Source organism: Oncorhynchus mykiss, chromosome 3, assembly GCF_013265735.2.
Source record: "Oncorhynchus mykiss isolate Arlee chromosome 3, USDA_OmykA_1.1, whole genome shotgun sequence".
NCBI classification, from domain to species: Eukaryota; Metazoa; Chordata; class Actinopteri; order Salmoniformes; family Salmonidae; genus Oncorhynchus; species Oncorhynchus mykiss.
The window spans coordinates 65,031,609-65,042,586 of NC_048567.1; positions in this window are offsets into that span (position 1 = coordinate 65,031,609).

Here is a 10,978-nt window from a genome sequence, read left to right on the forward strand (position 1 = left end):
CACTTCTAGACATTGAGACTTGTCCCGAAGCTACTCCTGCGTTGTTTTGGCTGAGTGCTTAGGGTCATTGTCCTGTTGGAATGTGAATCTTCGCTCCAGTCTGAGTTCCTGAGCACTCTGGAGCAAGTTTTCATCAAGGATCTCTCTGTACATTGTTCTTTTAATCTTTCCCTCGATCCTGACTAGTCTCTCAATCCCTGCTGCTGAAAAACATTCCTGGAGTGCTGCAGAGATGGTTGTCCTTCTGGAAGGTTCTCCCATCTCCACAGATGAACTCAGAGTGACCATCGGGTTCTTGGTCACCTCCCTGACCAAGGCCCTTCTCTCCTGATTGCTCAGCAACGCTGCAGAAATTTGTTAGTACCCTTCCCCAGATCTGTGCCTTGACACAATCCTGTCTCGGAGCTCTATGAACAATTCCTTCGACCTCATGGCTTTGTTTTTGCTCTGACATGCACTGTCAACTTTGGGACCTTATATAGGCCTTTTGTAAATAATGTCCAATCAATTGAATTCACCACAGGTGGATTCGAAAACAAGTTGCAGAAACATCTCAAGGATGATCAATGGAAACAGGATGCACCTGAGCTCAATTTCAAGTCTCATAGCAAAGGGTCTGAATAGTTATGTAAATAAGGTATTTCTGTTTTTTATTTTTTTATACACTTGCTAAAAAAATCTAAAAACCTGTTTTTGCTTTGTTATAATGGGTAATGTGTACAGATTTTTTTTAAATACATGTTTTATTTAACCTTTAACTAGGAACATATTTTATTTAATCAATTTTAGAATAAGCCTGTAAAGTACCAAAATGTAGAAAAAGTAATGTGGTCTGAATACTTTCTGAATGCACTTCAAATGTAATCTGGCACCTTATGATAATGTCATTACACCCATTATAAAAATGACAATTGAACGGGTAAAAAGGTATGCTTAGATAACCTATGCAGAAAAAAATACATAGGATTAGGCATAATGATAATGATTAATCCTCATGATTAATCCTCATGATTAATCCTCATGATTAATCCTCATGTACTTCATGCCCCTCTAAAATAATGGATGTATGACGCTGATGTTTGTGAACGCTGCTACATGAATGTGGATGCTACCATGATTATTGATAATCATGAATGAATTGAAATGATGATGAGTGAGAAAGATCATGATCATGCTAATCTTCCCCATTATTGGTTGTAGCCTCTAACTTTCTCACTCATCATTAGTAATGGTTCATTCATGATTTTTCTCAATCATGGCAATATCCGGATTGATTTCGTTTCAGAAACATCTTATCTACTCACTTAGAAAGTACATTACTATAGTCATCATTTACCATTCCGTTCCTATTGGACAACACAACCAAAACATACTGCAAATGCATCCAAACAGTTTGTAGAGTCACAATTTTGATGTAGTCATTGCGTGCTAGGAATATGGGACCAAATACTAAACTGTTGAATAATTTAGTACTTGACAACTTCAAATGGGGGGACTAGATACAGTATATAAAGTGTTTTCATTTCTAAACAGTAAATCAGATATGTATGAAAAATACCCTGAAATAAAAGGTGAAAAAATATCACTTCATATGAAACATTTGATCTCAAATCCAAAATGCTGGAGTAAAAAGTCATTTTTTGTTTTAAAGAATAGCGCCATGGTCCAACTACAAACGTATCATCTAATGCTGGTGACCAAATTAATAAATAAATGTATTCAAGCACATTAGGGTCCCGTGATCTAGAAAAGGGATGATAGTTTGCAATAAGAATCTATTCAGTGCAAAATAAAATCTTTCATATTCAACATATGCCAACCCTTTCATGAATTTGCTCCCCAGTTAACCGCTGGCTCCTGAAAATGGATTAGTCTGTATTTGAGAATGAGGTGCTATTAGCGTAGAACTCAAATGGCCGCCTGCTTTCAGAGGAGCGACAGAAAGCTTGATTCACGGCCCATCCATCTACGACCATTCCCCTCCAGGGAATGAGAGCCTGAGTTCCCACCTTAGACCTCGCCATCATCCCTCCCTAAAAGTGGCACGCTTCTCTCCTTGTCCTTCCATCTCTCCATCCATATGCCTGTGGAGTGAACCAGTCGTATTAAAACACAAAGCACAGATTATTATTCTGCAGCCTTGTTTCCGTCTCTCCCGGGACTCCTGCTCTCGACGAAGCTGGGAAATAAACATGAGGGGGTCTGTCTCCCTCGTTCATTAGCCAGTCGAACCCGGGGTCGCCCAGGCCCGCTCTCCGCACCACTGAGTGTAATTGAGGGCTGGCGCAAATAAATAAATGATAGGAGCGAGCGAGGGAGGGAGGGAGTGTAGGGTGACGGGCAGTGCCAGAATGTGTAATGAGTGTGGCCTCCCTGTCCTCCTCACCTGTGTGAGCTGAGCCACCTCAGAGCAGACATAGACTGTGAGCAGCATAGACGTTTAGACAGATATTCATGACCCATTACTGCCTATTACTACTACGGACCTAGTGTATAGAGATGTCTATGTACTGTATGTGCTAATGGTAGATAAATATATACATACACACACACACACACACACACACACACACACACACACACACACACACACACACACACACCTTAAATAGGGTTTGGTCAGTGCACCTCTCCGTTTGGACTGTTTTGTTTCGGAACCTATTTGGCCGGATCCAATAACTATCGTGGCATGAAAAATATTTGTCACAAAATAATGGCGATCAAAATTAATTCGTGTTGCCTCTTCATTAATTCTCCTGTCCCAACAAAAAACATAATGTCCAAAATTAGATTTTCCGCACGGACCTAATGTTCAACTAGTTGATTGGGTTGGTTAGGCCCGGATTTAAGGTTTGCGCAACATTGTAACCTACTGTAGTAGGTTGTGTGAAACCAACGGGTAGCGCTGGTTGTGTGAGAAGTGCGCCTGTATCTCTCACATAACTAGATTGAGATTCACTTTTTATGATCTCTCCCTCTCTGCTCTGATAGACATGAGCCTGCAACTCTCATCTCTCCAGCGTTGCACGTCATCATTTATTTCCTTATAGAATCATAGCCGCGCGATGGATTATGAAGGAACTACAGCACCCCTAATAAATTGAAACACATTTGCCAGTTATAGAATTATTACTGTCTGTTCAGAAAGTAATGAAATCATTCAGAATAGCCTACTACACCATGAGAAGGCCTATAATTTAGCCACAGGGGATAAATAGCTTCTTTTTTTAAAAAGCCTAGTTGTGGAGTGAAGCCACACTCCAAGACTGTTTTGATCACGTGGACTAGAATATGTTCTGGGTTCCTCTGGAGAAAACATCAATGAATATGCCAGCTCATAAAAAAATACACAGATGACATGTTACTGATAGTGACTTTGAACACGTTCCTGAATCAAAAACCATGGATTGATAGGAGCCTTATAGGAAAACTGAAGGAGAGAGATGTTGCTTATAGACAGGGCAATGTGACTGGGGTCAATAGTTTGGTTAAACAGTACAAATACAACCTACGCAGATCGATCAAGATGGTGAAACACAAGTATAGTGGCAAAGTGGAGGGGAAATTCAGGGGGGGACACAAGGCGTATGTTACAGGGTCTGCTAAGACGGCATCCGTAGCCGTGCCTTCAGAGCATGTGCAGACCAGCTGGCTGTTGGGTTCTCTGACATTTTCAATCTCTCACTATCATCCCCGTGCCCAAGAAAGGGAAAGTAACTGAACTGAAAAACTACCGACCAGTAGCACTCACTTCTGTCATCATGAAGTGCTTCGAGAGGCTAGCCAAAAAAATCATATCACCTCTTCCTTAAACGACACACTCAACTCTCTCCAATTCGCCTACTCTCCTGACAGATCCACGGATGAGGCAATCACTATTGCACTGCATACTGCCCTTACCCACTTGGACAAAAGGAATGCATATGTGAGGATGATGTTCACCGACTACAGCTCGGCCTTCAATACCATAGTGCCCCATAGTGCCCCACGGCCCTGTATCTGAACTCCTCCCTATGCAACTGGATCATGGACTTCCTGACAGGCCGTCCCCAGGTGGTGAAGGTAGGCAACATTACCTCCTCAACACTGATTCTCAACACAGGGGCCCCACAAGGGTGCCTCCTCAGTCCCCTCCTGTACTCCCTGTATACCCACTACTGCGTGGCCTCACACAGTTACAACTCCATCATCAAGTTTGCTGATTAGCAACAGCGAAGAGACAGCCTACAGGGAGGAGGTATGCACTCTGACAGCGTTGTGCCAGGTAAACAACCTCTCCCTCAGCATTAACCAAATAAAGGAGCTGATTGTGGACTTCAGGAGGAACCAGGCTAGACACACCCCTATCCTCATCAACAGGTCTGCCGTGGAGACGGTCAATAACTTTAAATTCCTCAGCGTCTCAGAGAAGCTGAAATGGTCTAACCACATGGACACCATGGCGAAGAAGGCACGACAGCCACTCTTCAACCTCAGTATGCTGAAGAAATTCAGCCTGCCCCCAACGGCCCTCACAGTGTTCTACAGAAGCACCATTGAGAGCATACTTTCAGGCTGCATCACAGCCTGGTATGGCAACTCCACTGCTGTGGACCGCAAGACGCTTCAGAGGGTGATATGTGCAGCCAAATGCACCATTGGTAGCACACTACCTGCCCTATAGGACACCTATAACACCAGGTGTCGCAGGAAGGCCAGAAGATCATATGGGACTACAGCCACCCAAGCCATGCCCTGTTCTCCCTGTTTCAATCACTCAGACGTGGGGCAGTACAGGAGCATCATGGCAAAAACTGGAAGACTGGCCAATAGTTTCTACCATCAGACCATCAGGCTACTGAACAGCTACCACCAGTCAGCTACCTGCTCACCACAACTCCCCCTATGGACCCCCCCACCCCCACCGGACTTTTACTCTGCCCCCCACCCCAACGATATTCATCAATGCTGCAGTTGTTAATATGTATATTATAGATTCTTTTAAATTATAATTGTTAGTTACCTCTGCTGCATAGGATTGCCATACCAAGCTGTGATGCAGCCTGAAAGTATGCTCACAATGGTGCTCCTGTAGAACACTGTGAGGGCCCTTGGGGACAGGCTGATGTCACCAGAGCCCCATATACTACCCACCACTGCGACCTGTATGCTCTCGTTGGCTGGCCCTCACTTCATACTCGTCGCCAAACCCATTGGCTCCAGGTCATCTACAAGTCTCTGCTAGGTATAGCCCCTCCTTATCTCAGCTCACTGGTCACCATAGCAGCACCCACCCGTAGCATGCGCTCCAGCAGGTATATCTCACTGGTCACCCCCAAAGCCAATTCTTCCTTTGGCCACCTCTCCTTCCAGTTCTCTGCTGCCAATAACTGGAACGAACTGCAAAAATCTCTGAAGCTGGAGACTCTTACTGCCAGGTTGCAGTTGCAAATGAGAACTTGTTCTCAACTAGCCTACCTGGTTAAATAAAGGTTAAATAAATAAATGAGTTTGTTAGAGTAACCAGCCTCAGAAATTGCAGCCCAAATAAATGCTTCACGTAGTTCCAGTAACAGACACATCTCAACATCAACTGTTCAGAGAAGACTGTGAATCAGGCCTTCATGGTCTAATTGCTGCAAAAAAAATACTACTAGAGGATACCGATAAGAAGAAAATGAGACTTGCTTGGGCAAAGAAACACGAGCAATGGACAGTAGACCGGGGGAAATTTGTCTTTTGGTCTGGAGTCCAAATTGGAGATTTTTGGTTCCAACCGCTGTGTCTTTATGAGATGTGGTGTAGGTGAACGGATGATCTCCACATGTGTAGTTCCCAATGTAAAGCATGGAGGAGGAGATGTTATGGTGTGGGGGTGCTTTGCTGGTGACACTGTCTGTGATTTAGAATTCAAGGCACACTTAACCAGCATGGCTACCACAGCATTCTGCACCAATATGCCTTCCCATCAGATTTGGCTTAGTGGGACTATCATTTGTTTTTCAACAGGACAATGACCCAACACACCTCCAGGCTGTGTAAGGGCTATTTTACCAAGAAGGAGAGTGATGGAGTGCTGCATCAGATGACCTGGCCTCCACAATCCCTGACCCCAACCAAATTGAGATGGTTTGGGATGAGTCGGACCGCAGAGTGAAGGAAAAGCAGTCAACAAATGCTCAGCATATGTGGGAACTCCTTCAAGACTGTTGGAAAAGCATTCCAGGTGAAGCTGGTTGAGAGAATGCCAAGAGTGTGCACAGCTGTCATGAAGGCAAAAGAGTGGCTAGTTGAAGAATCTCAAATATAAAATATATTTTGATTTGTTTAACACTTTTTTGGTTACTACATGATTCCATATGTGTTATTTCATAGTTTTGCTGTCTTCACTATGATTCTACAATGTAGAAAATAGTAAAAATGAAGAAAAACCCTTGAATGAGTAGGTGTTCTAAAACTTTTGACCGGTACTGTATATAGTGCTATTTCTATTTCTATTGTTGTTGTTTTACCATTTTCATTAGTTTCATTATTTTATTTAACTTAGTCCTGTGTGTTGGAGCTCAGAGCTTAAGATTTTCACTGTACCCTGCAATCCTATACGTGTGACTACTAAACTCTCAGAATCTGAATCTGAAACTGTAACCCTCGATTTCCAAAATGTGGAAGTTTTCCTCACCATTTGAACAATAGGCTGTCAGCACAGGGTGTGAGAGGGGTGACGTTGCTATACGCTGTCTGTGTGTCCGTGACAAGACTGCGTCCGTGGAACAAGGCCAGCTGGACGCCTCTGCCGTGCCGTGACGCAGCGTAGTCTGGACAAATCATCGATCATTCTCTTCCCCGGCCGTGGGTCTCGGACAGAAGACAGGGTCAGACCTGCGCCCTGAGACAGGCTCTGCCGAGAACACTCACAAGCTAACAGGACCCACCATTCCACACATGCCAAAATAACTGGCAGGGATAAAGCCAGGGATATCAGTGCCACATTTTATGGAGGAAATTAATGTTAATTTATTAAACAGACTTTACTTCCTCGTGGTATATCAGACCCCAGCAGTAAGTTTACTGATAAGCCTGTGTTTCTTATGTGTTTTAATACTCAGTGGTAATAGGACATGATCTACTTACGTACATACAGTATACACAACGATCAAGTCAAAATGAGATGATATCACACCTATTAGAATATGTGGGCTGGGTGGTAGCCTAGCGGTTAAGAGGTTGGGCCAGTAACCGAAAGGCTGATGGTTTGAATCCCTGAGCTGACTAGGTGAAATCTGTCAATGTGCCCTTGAGCAAGGCTCTTAACCCTAATTGCTCCTGTAAGTCGCTCTGGATAAGAGTATCTGCTAAATGACTGAAATGTAAGATATGTACACTGAGTATACCAAACATTAGGGACACCTTCCTAATATTGAGTTGCACCCCCCTTTTGCCCTCAGAACAGCCTCAGTTCGCTGGGGCATGGACTCTACAAGGTACAAGAGCATTCCACAGGGACGCTGGCTCGTGTTGACTCCAATGCTTCCCACGGTTGTGTCAATTTGGCTGGATGTCCTTTGGGTGGTGGACCATCCTTGATACACACGGAAACTGTTGAATGTGAAAAACCCAGCAGATTTGCAGTTCTTGACGCAAACCAGTGTGCCTGGCACCTACTACCATACCCCGTTTAAAGGCACATAAATATTTTGTCTTGCAAATTTCCCTCTGAATGGCACACAGGTACACGCCATGTCTCAATTGTCTCAATGTTTAAAAATCCTCCTTTTACCTGTCTCCTCCCCTTCATCTACACTGATTGAAGTGGATTTAACAAGTGACATCAATAAGGGATCATCATTTTCACCTGGATTCACCTGGTCAGTCTATGTCATGGAAAGAGCAGGTGATCCTAATGTTTTGAACACTTTAATGTATGTCTTCTCTATGCAATGTTCAAACACATCCCCAGACAGATTTAACACATGTAGATGATCCAAATTACAAGGCTTTAAGACAATAGAGGTTGGTCATCCTTAGTAATAGGAGAGTAGAGTTAAAGGTGCAGTCAACTGTTATTCTCTGTCAAAAGTGCTGCACCTGACACACAGATCACCATAGCGTATTACCACATGTTCAAAGATACTGCGTATTCAGATCCTAATGTTGCCCCTCACACGCAAACATTAAACATCTTGTATTTATTTGGTCAATTCCACTAACAAGGTTGCATTTGGGCAAGTTTGTTTCAAAGAGGACCAGTGGGTGACATGTAAATATACAGTTAGAGGGGAAGTGTCATCCCGTTTGTACACTAGGATAGATGTGACCTAGAAACAGTAGTTAATGTGTGGTTTACTCCCTCAGCAGTCCCAGTTAGTCACACAGAGCGAGTGTGTGTGGCAGGTTGACTGTGTAGCAGTGTGGTAGAATGTGTGGCAGGGGTCAGGGCAGCCTGGTGGGGTGGCAGGGACCCAGGGATGGTGTGACGAGGCACAGCTGGCGGAGAGGGGACCAGAGGGAGCATATATCTAGCCTCCCTCAGCTGCTGCCAACACACACACACATCGTCAATTAACTTTCTTTGCACCACCATTTCCCAGTATCTACAGCAAGATGACAACAACCACTGTCAACATTACGTAACAGGCAATTAGCACCAGCGTCTTTCTTCCCCAAATCATTTGACTGGCGGGGACAGCAACTGAGAAGGCAGTGGCAGCCAGTGTTGTGTTCAACACCACCTAAAGCGAGACTGATTCAAGACCACGACCGGAGCAAATCGAGTCCAAGTCAAGACCAGGGGGGGGGGGGGGGGGGGGGGGTTGAAGAGTTGAAAATGTCCAGTATTTCTGTGTTAATATGTCAGAACAATATATGGACTCAGAATTGTGGAAAAAAGCTGAGGGAAAATAGAGCCACTCTACAAATTATTACTAACCCAAACACAGTGGGGAACAACGGGCCTTCTACACCTTCAAAGAGGGCTAAGGATTTATAAAATAATGATTATAATAATATCATAACAATGATAATTATATCATTTTTTCAATTATGTTCTGATTTAATCTGGTCAGTTTTTGTTGGAAAGGAAAGGGTTAACACTGAAGATAAAAAAAAATATCCAATCAGGGTTTTTCTTTGTTGGCCTCTGGGGAGATAAATCTAGATAGCAAAGTCCAACATTACCTAGGCCATCAGAAGCTAGATAAAGGCATCTGGCATTCAACTGTATTAGTGCAACATTTTGGAGTGACAGTGGAGTCAACCAATCACATTTTGAATTAATAACAAGAGAACATGAAAATGTCCATATCTAGTTTCATAAATTCTTAGAATGTTTGGGAATTACGTATACTTAGGCATTTGTGGAAATTCTATAGCATAATAGAGTTGGAATGCAGCCGTGCATTTGGACAATTAGTAGACACTGCAGTTAATAAAACCGAATAAAAACATCTGTCTTCTCCAGGACTGGAGTCTACACAGACCGGTGTGCTATAGCCAATCAGCACTACAGTAGACCTTTATACAAACAAGCCATTTGCCTTATGGGACAGCCATCATTCACTTTGAACTGGACTGTGTGTTTACAGGCAGTAAAAACAGTGAGACTTCAGATCACTAGAACATATTTGCCAAAAGTCACAAAATACACCTGAATGGATTTCTGCAAATATGTAAATACCACGGGAGTCCTCTTACATTTGGGAACTTTACAGTCCTGTTGATCAAACAACCATGAAAAGGTAAGCTCTCTCTCCCTCAGTTATGCACATCAATAACAACAAGATCAACAACTAACAATTGTAGCCTCCTCGTCCTTCTGCAGATTGCCTGCCAATGCATGCTTGTCCCAACCAAGTACTGAAGTTAACTGGCTAAAGTTGGCTAGCTTGCTAGCTAGCTACCTCCAGACAGAAATGAGAGAACACCTCACTCTGACCATTTTACTCACCGTAGTAGAGCTGGTTAGGCTGTTTACATGTTATCTAGAGCGTTCTTGACCAGCTATTACCTTGTTGCCTATGTTTACTGATACCAGTCATATTCAGCAGGTGTTGTGCGTTCGTAAATTCATAAGTTGGTCTGTGCTCTGAAACACTCAGACGAGAGTGCTCTGAAATTGGAGTAGATAGCCAGAGTGAATTTGCAAACACAAGAGATAGGCTAACTGTATAACAGTTGTTCAAGTTCTTGCTAGATAACCAAATGACACCTGCATCTCTAGCTGTGTATAGCTACCGAAAAACGATATGAGGGGGAAAAGTCAGTCACTCACCCACTCCTCCAATGGCATGGCATGACATGACATCCTCCTAGCAGCTAACTAGCTATCTAGCTACTGTTAGCTTGCTACATAAATTGATACGCTAGCCTATTAGTCACGTTATGACTGGCTTGTGATGCTTGCCCTTGCTAGTTTGATTGTATTGACATTCCCAGCCTTAATTACATTAGTCAGTTTTTGTCCAGAATACTGAGTCATTGAAACTGAAACAGTGCATCCAGAATGGAGGCAGCAAACAATGTACCAGGCCACCTGTGATTTACAACCTGAACCTACCAAGAAATGTATTGGTGAATTATACTAATCATGCATTGAACTGCATCCATCTGTTCTAACAACAATGCCTTAGTGTACGTAATGGAACAATGAGTTAAATATAAACTATTTTTAAAAACTCTTATAAAGTTAGTTTTATAGCATAAACTGGGAATTTGATAAGTTTGACTAATATTATGAGTGTCTGTTTAAGTAGTTAAAACGCTGTCAGTTTCACTTTAAACTTTAGGTCACTGGTTACTTTGTGTGCCAAACAGGAAATGTTTTTGTCCCTCTCAAAATCACACTTTTTTTTTCTAAGAAACAATACACAAATTTGATGGTCTAATTCGGCAACAATGCTTAAAGCACATCTATCTGATTGGGTTGGACTGTCAGGGCCTGGCCTTTGTCCACCCAGGCCCATGATGACAATTGAAAGGGGGATAGCTAGTCAGTTGTCCAACT